General features: G+C 41.7%; 1 non-coding gene across 1 annotated transcript; it reads left to right on the top strand.

The window, feature by feature from the left end:
- Nucleotides 1–6,133: 6,133 nt before the first annotated feature.
- Nucleotides 6,134–6,195, top strand: LOC124244307 (U7 small nuclear RNA). The gene has a single exon (XR_006889953.1). It is a non-coding gene; the product is annotated as a U7 small nuclear RNA (small nuclear RNA).
- The last annotated feature ends 2,373 nt before the right edge of the window (nt 6,196–8,568 follow it).

The following is an 8,568-nucleotide window of genomic DNA, read 5'->3' as shown; positions in this document are numbered from 1 at the left end:
GTGTTGGGGATCCATATTTTAAAACTTTTTAATGAAGTCGTTGACATCTGAAAAAGGGTCTACTAAGCCCTTCAATGTAAATTTTCTTGCAGGTTCTTCTTTTTCTTCTCCTGCAGTTTCTTTTGCTCTTGTCTCTTCTTCAGCTGTGAGTTCTTGTTCCAGGTTCAATAATTCCTCATTAGTCAATTCCTCAGGAGCCACCTCTAGAAGCTCCTCAATATTATCCTCATCCACACCCACGTTAAAGTTGTTTGCCATCTCAACCACAACCTTGTTGATTTTCGCAACCACTTCATCCTTGGCAAATCCTTTGATGTCATGAACACACCTCTTGAATGTCTTCTTCCAGATATCATTCATACACTCCTTGGTGACATCACCCTAAGCCCAAGCAAGATTCTTGATGCAGTCACAGATGTCTTAATCCTTCCAGAATTGCATCAGTATCTTCTCAGTGTCTTCCTCAGTTGCAGCAATAGCCTGGGCAAAAATAGCCTTCCTCAAGTGGTAGGCCTTAAAAGCTGCTATAACTCCTTGATCCATTGGTCTGTCAGCTGAGGTCAGTATCAATGAATATTGCAGGGATCCTCAGTGGCCAAGGCTGTGGGTGTATGGAGTGGCAGCAAGGGCTGTTAGAGTCATTGGTAGCAAAGGCTGCTGGGGACTACCTGATCTCTTCCTCCCTCAGGGGATGTTGTAGCCATCGGTATCCTTCTTGGCATGGGATCCAGCTTGAGGGCACCCTAGTGGTGGTGGTGACACTGGTATCTGATGTCCAGGACCCCATGACGCAGGCACAGAGCCAGGGACTGGAGTGCAGTCACTCATGGAGCAACAGCGGTTCTGGGGTCCAGGACACTCACAAGGTTGGGGGGTAGTGGTCACAATCCCAGGTGATACAACAGTCACTGCTTTGGGGTAGGGGAACACAACAGCATCTCTCTTCCCAGGGAATCCACAGCAGCAATGGTTGTTGATTACCTCAGCAGCAAAGGCTGCCAGGGTCCTCTGCAGAGCAGATGGCTGGGGACCATGATGGCACCTGCTATGTGGCTGCCAGTGGTCGCACCCACCCTTATTCTTTGCTCCTAGCCATCTCCAGACTCCTCAGCCTCAGTCTCCCCAGTGATCCTTTCTGTGCAGTTATTCTCCATTTTTTGTTCCACTTTTCTGTTGCTATAGATTCTTAATTGGAGCCCTGAGCCCTCCTGAGGCTGTTTTTACTTATGGATACCGTCTAATTGTTTTTTGTAGGGGAAGAAGGTTGGTATTTCCTACTCCACTATCATGCCGACATTACTCCTCTGGAGTTGATTCTTGAAACATTTTTGGATAGCTGCCTTCAATAATTTTCAGTTTATTTTAAAAACTGATTCATCCCAGTGTTGCCATCAGTTGATTATCTTTTCTCACTCAAGTTGTGATTTTCCTGGTTCTTGTTCTGGTGAGCGATATTTTTTTTACTATAACCTGGGCATTCTGGATATTATGTTATGAGACTCTTGGTTCTATATAAATCCATTTTTGTAGGCAGTCATCCTGTTTAGGTTTAGTATGTAGGTTCTGACCTACTTGTGTGGGCTTCACTTTTCTGAGTGCTTGCCTTCCTATTCTGGACTCTTTCTCCCTCCTGGTTCTGTTTGAGCTTCTGTTGGCTCCCTCCTAATGCTGCCCACTGGGGTGGGAGGGTGCCTCCTTGTACCACCCATGTCCGTAGTGTGGGTTGGATGCTGGACCTGTAGGATGGGCTGTTTCTGTTGGTCTGTTCTCTGGTCACCCAGCACCAGTGAGCTGATGACTCTATCTCTGCCAGTGGCACCGGGTGAGGGAAGCATCTACCTGGTCCCCCTTCTTTCCTAGGGAGAAGGTTCAAGGGCTGCTACTGCTGTAGGAAGACCCAGCCACAGCTGTCAGCTGGTGAGAGGAGGGGATGGGCTGCACCTTCCACCCCGAAGTTCTGCTGGAGCTGCTGCTGTGGGAAGATCTGGCCACCACAGTCACCAGGTATGAGTCTTCCCCTTACAGCCCCGCTGGGCTCCTCCTTTCCTGGTTTGTTTTTGTTTTCCTTTCAGCCTGAGAGAACAGGCTTTTCTCACTCCCCCTCCCTTTCTTCCCCCCACACCTGTTGACAGGTCTGGTTGCAGGTCTCTCCAGCACTCAGTCCGCAATATCTGTGAGATAAAAGTACAAACCAAGGAACTCACTGAAGGGTCATTCTTCAAGTCCTGGTGTCCCTAGCCAGTCCATCAAGCCCAGTATTCCAATTTTCTGAGCCCTTTTATGATTGTTGAATCGTTTCCTGGATACTCAGTTGTATTTAGAGAGGAGGAACAGGGGAAAATGAGTACGTGCCATCTTGTCCCAGAATCAGACCCGAGTTTTATTTTAAATCATACATAAACGTTGATTCAAAATTTCTATCAAAAGCTTTTCACCATTTAATAAGACAATCTTATAATATATTTCTTTAATATATTAACTTGGTGAATTATAAGGATTGCTGTCAAGTGTCAAACCACCATGAGTTATGAAATAAACTCAATATTCTGTTTATACTCTGTTTGCCACCTCTCTCAGACTCATTCTCTGCACTTCCTCACCCCTTTCTGGGTCCCAGAAGGTGAACCTATCTGTTCTGCATTGCCCAGGCTCCTTGCCCTCTGAGATAGGGTCAATTATGTTGGGATAATGGAAGGAGTGGCCAGAACCTTGAAAAGTGTGAATGGAGAGGGAGGGCAGAGTATCTCCTTCTTCTGCCCGCTTGCTGTGTGGAGACAGACACTGAAAAATAAATGTATTAAGTGAGAAAAGTGTACTGTATCAAGAAAGCAGTAAGGGCTTTGCAAAAAGTTAAAGCTCACAGAGTACAGGAATGGAGGGGGCAGATGGTGATTTCACAGAGAACTTCAGGCCAGGCCTTACTAAGAAGGTGACGTTTGAGAAAGGACTAGTGAGGGCTGGCCCAGTGGTGCAGCGGTTAAGTTGGCACATTCCACTTCTCAGCGGCCTGGGGTTCGCCACTTCGGATCCCGGGTGTGGACATGGCACCTCTTGGCAAAAGCCATGCTGTGGTAGGTGTTCCACATATAAAGTAGAGGAAGATGGGCATGGATGTTAGCTCAGAGCCAGTCTTCCTCAGCAAAAAGGGGAGGATTGGCAGTCGTTAGCTCAGGGCTAATCTTCCTCGAAAAGAAAAAGAAAGAAAGGACTAGTGAGAGGTAAGGAAGCAACCATTTTAAGGACTTTGGATTTTGCTATGAGTGAAACGGGGTGGCATGGAAGGGCTTCAAGCAGAAGAATAACATAATCTGGCATATTTTACAAAGACCTTACAGTAATAAAAATCCCCTGACAAATAGAAATGCATGAATACTTCCTTAATGTGATGGAATATATACTTCAGTCCTAAAGCTATCATCTTACTTGCAGAAATATTAGAGACGTTCCCACTGAGGTCAGTGTCAATGCGAGGGTAACCGATTTCCCTATACCTTTTGACATTGTTCTAGAGGTATTAGCCAATGCAATTGGACAAGAAAAAACAATTAGAGGCACAAGAATTAGAAATAAAGAAATAAAACTATACCTACAAATGCTATATTAGTTTAACTGGAAAACCCTATATAATCAATGATAATAAAATAATTCAGCAAAGTAGCAGGATATAAAATGAAACTGAAAAAAAATAACCTAAACCTCATACCTCACACAAATTCATTTAAACAGGTTAACCCAAAACAGATCACAGACTTAAAATGCAAAATGTAAAACTATAAAACTTTTACAAGAAAACATAGGAGAAACCTAGTGACCTGTGGTAAGGTGAAAGTGAAGAGTTTTTATACATAACATCAAAAGCATTGGGGCCAGCCCGGTGGCACAGCAGTTAAGTTTGCACTTTCCACTGTGGTGGCCCATGGTTCGCCCACTCGGATCCTGGGTGCGGATGTGGCACAACTTGGCCCACCATGCTGTGGCAGGCGTCCCACGTATAAAGTAGAGGAAGATAGGCATGGATGTTAGCTCAGGGCCAGTCTTCCTCAGCAAAAATGAGGAGGACTGTCAGTAGTTAGCTCAGGGCTAATCTTCCTCTAGTGAAAAAAAAAAAGCATGATCCATCAAAGAAAAAAGAAATCAACAATCTGGACTTTGTCAAAATTAAAAACTTTTGCTCTGCAAAATACCCTGTTAGGAGGATAAAAAGACAAACTACAGATTTGGAGAAAATACTTGAAAACCAAATATCTGAAAAAGGACTCATGTCAAGAATACATACATTTCAAAATATAACAGTAAAACCCAGCCATCCCACTACTGGGTGTCTATCCAAAGAACTTGAAATCAGCAATTCCAAAAGTCCCATGCACCCCTATGTTCATTGCAGCATTATTTACAATAGCCAAGACATGGAAGCAACCTAAATGCCCATCAACTGATGATTGGATAAAGAAGATACGGTATATATATATACAATGGAACACTACTCAGCCATAAAAAAAGACAAAATTCTCCCATTCACAACAACATGGATGGACCTTGAAGGTATTATGTTAAGTGAAATAAGCCGGATAGAGAAAGACAAACTCTGTATGACTCCACTCATAGGTGGAAGTTAAACATAGAGACAAAGAGAATTGATTAGTGGTTACCAGGGGAAAGGGGGGCTGGGGGGAGGGCACAAAGGGTGAAGTGGTGCACCTACAACATGACTAACAATAATGTACAACTGAAATTTCACAAGTTTGTAAACTATCATAATCTTAATAAAAAGTTAAAAAAAAATCTAACAGTGAAAAAATGGGCAAACATTTCACCAAAGAGGATATGCAGTTGGCAAAAATGCACATGAAAATGTGTTCAATATTGTTAGCCACTAGAGCAATGCATGCTAACACCATGATGAGCTATGACTATATACTTATTAGAAGGCCTAAAATAAAGAATAATAACAATACCAAATGCTGGTGAGGATTCAAAGAAACTGGAGCTATCACACATCAATAGTGGGAATGTAAAAGGTATAGCCATTCTGGAAATTCATCGAACTGTTTTTTTTTTTTTCAGATTGTTTTAAAACTAAGCATACAATTACCATACAACCCAGCAATCACACTTCTGGGTATTTATCTGCTATGGTGTGAGTGTGTGTGTTCCCCCAAATTCATAGGTTGACATCCTAACTCCCAATGTGATGGCATTAGGGTAGAGCCCTCATAATGGGATTAGTGTCTTTGTAAAGAGAGCTCCCTCACCCCGTCTACCATGTGAGGACACAATGAGAAGACAGTTGTCTACAAACCAGGAAACAGGCCCTCATGAGACATCAAATTTGCTGCCTCCCTGATCTTGGACTTCCGGCCTCCAGAACTGTGAGAAATACATTTCTGTTCTTTGTGAGTCACCCAGTCTGTGGTATTTTGTTATAGCAGCCTGAATGGACCAAGACGTTATCCCAAAGAAGTGGAAACAAGTCCACACAAAAACCCGTGCAGAGATGTTCAGAACAGCTCTTTGTAATACCCAGAATTGGAAACAACCCAATATCTTTCAAAGGAGGAATAGTTCAACAAACTATGCTACATCTGCACCATGGAATACTCCTTTCCAGGGTAGTCAGTGAACTATTGATTCCTGCAGCAGCCTGGGTGGATCTCAAGGGGATTACGCTGAGTGGAAAAGCCAATCTCAAAAAGTCACATACTGTATGATTACATTTATGTAACAGTCTCTAAAGGACAAATGCATAGAGGTTAGTGGTTTCCTAACCTCTAATGCGTAGAGGCATAAGGGGTGGGGAGTAGGGAGGTGAGCTTGACTACAAAGGGTAGCACAAGCGAGCTTTGTGGTGATGGACCAGTTCTGCATCTTGGTTGTGACGGTGGTTACACAAATCTACACAGGACAAAACTGCATAAAGCTGTACATGCACACATACGCATTCAATGAGTGCGTGTAAAACTGCGAAATCTGACTAAGGTCTGTGGATAGTACTGTTAGCTGCCTGGTTTTGATGTTATGACTTACTTGGGTAAGATGTGACAATTGGGGAAACCAGGTAAAGGGTATATGGGGCCTATCACGAGGAAACATCAGACCAATCCTGCAAATAAGGAACTTTTATTGAAAAGATAGTAAGTGTTACAGCTCTTTTAGAATTTGTCTAGCAGGTTTTCCGGTCCTCACTGGAGGACCTCCCACAAAAAAAAAAAAAAAGAGAGAGAGAGAGAGATTATAGATGAGAGGGAGATGGAGACAGAGAGAGAGAGAGAGAAAATGCTCTAAAAATGTTAATGTCAGGAAAGTTAAAAAAAAAAGAAAAAGTTCAAAGAAATGTTCTAGGTTAAAGAAGACTAGAGAGACATGACAACTAAAGACAATGCTGATCCCAGACTGGAATTATGCTGGAGAGGAAATTCCACAAAGAACATTATTGAGGCTATTGATGAAATTGGCTGAGGGATAGTGTATTAAATTTACTGAAATTGACAACCGTACACTTGGCATTCTTCCGTAAAGCAGAGCCCCCCCTCCTCTCCCCTTTGTTTACCTAGTTATCTATTTTTCACCAGTATGGACTCATGACTCCTGCTTCCTGATGGCTTTTTACATATTTAAATTTTTCGGTCACTACCATCATTCTCCTTTTGATCATCAAATTGTCACAAGTGTAGCTTATGAGAATTCCTTTTAGACTGGCTCTTGTGTCCCTTAATCTTTAATTAATTTTAATTTTTAATCTTTATTTTTTCCTTGCTTTCTTGCACAAAAACATCTTCCAGGCAAACTTGTCCCTTCCTGCCTTCCATTGGAGAAGGGGATTGGGGACCATTTTCTGGATGCCATTTTCTGGATTTTATATAGGGAGGTGACATTGCTGCAAGGCCATTTCAGCAGACAGAGCAGGAGAAGATCACTCTGTTAAAAGCACAAAATTATATTACTGATATTTCCTTCAGTTCTGATATAACAGGAAATAGTCCCAGATCCACAGTCTGTCTTTCGCTTGCTTAAATTACAAATTTGCTTAACAACTTCTCATTTAAAATAATTTTTTTTGAAGAAGAAGATTAGCGCTGAACTAACATCTGCCACCAATCCTCCTCTTTTTGCTGAGGAAGACTGGCCCTGAGCTAACATCCATGCCCATTGTCCTCTACTTTATATGTTGGATGCCTGCCACAGCATGGCTTGACCAGCAGCTGCGTATAGGTCCACACCTGGGATCCAAACCAGTGAACTCCAGGCTGCCAAGGTGGAATGTTCGAACTTAACCACTGTGCCACCAGGCCAGCCCCTAAAAAAATTTTTTTAAAAACCTTCACTTAATATATGGCAAAAAATTAAAATTCTTACGTGTCCACATTCGTCATCTCAATATACCCTTGGGACCTATCATAAGGAAATTATTAGAAATGTAAGCAAATCTTTGTGCATTTCATGATTGCTTTCTTGTCACTTGTATGTATCACATAACCATATCATTTATATGCCAGCCCAAGAACCTTTAAGGATGAAGGGAAGGTGCTAAACTAATGCAATTCCATAATTTCTTGAAATATTTATTTTTGAATGACAAATTTGTTTTAACATGGTGGATTTATAAGAGTTCTAGTCACAAAGTACTCTAAAAAAATAAAATTATGTAGATATTCCAGCTATATCTCTTTGTATCATGCTTTAGAGGTTACTTTACAGAATACAGTATACATCCATAACTTCTCACAATATACCTTGAATTAATGGTACCTCACTTCATGTATAACATAACCTTACAACAATATAATCCTACCTGAAACCCTCCTGTCCTTTCTGCTACTGTGGGCATATATTTTATTTTAAAATGTTATAATCCCTAAATTCATTATTATTAATTTTTCTTAAAATATTAAATTGAGTTTAAAAGCATCTTTTAAAAGACAGGAAAATAGTCTTGTATTTATCAGCATATTTATCGTTTACAGCTATCTTCCTCCTGTTGATCTGAATTTCCATCTGGTATCTGTTCCCTTCAGCCTGAAATTCTTTTATCATTTCTTTTTTTTCCAAAAGATTAGCACCTGAGCTAACCACTGTTGCCAATCTTTTTTTTTTCTGCTTTATCTCCCCCAAACCCCCCAGTACATAGTTGTATATTTTAGCTATGGGTCCTTCTAGTTGTGGCATGTGGGACGCCACCTCAGCATGGCCTGATGAGCAGTGCCACGTCCGTGCCCAGGATCTGAACTGGCAAAACCCTGGGCCGCCGCAGCGGAGTGCACGAGCTTAGCCACTCGGCCACAGGGCCGGCCCCTCTTATATCATTTCTTGTAGTTCAGGGCTGCTGATGGAACATTTTCTCAGCTTTGGCATACTGAAAGTGACTTTATTTTGTTTTCATTTCCAAAAATCTCTGCATATAGAATTCTAGGCTGTCATTGTTTTTCTTTCTGCACTTTAAAGATGTTCCATTTCTTCTGGCCTCTATATTTCTGAGGAGAAGTGAGTTGTCTTTATTCCCCAGTACATAATGTGTCTTTTTTCTCTGGCTTTTTAAAGATTTTTTTATCTTTAGTCTTCAGGAGTTCACAT

This window comes from Equus quagga, chromosome 8 (assembly GCF_021613505.1).
Source record: "Equus quagga isolate Etosha38 chromosome 8, UCLA_HA_Equagga_1.0, whole genome shotgun sequence".
NCBI lineage: Eukaryota > Metazoa > Chordata > Mammalia > Perissodactyla > Equidae > Equus > Equus quagga.
This window is presented reverse-complemented; position numbering and strand designations above follow the sequence as displayed.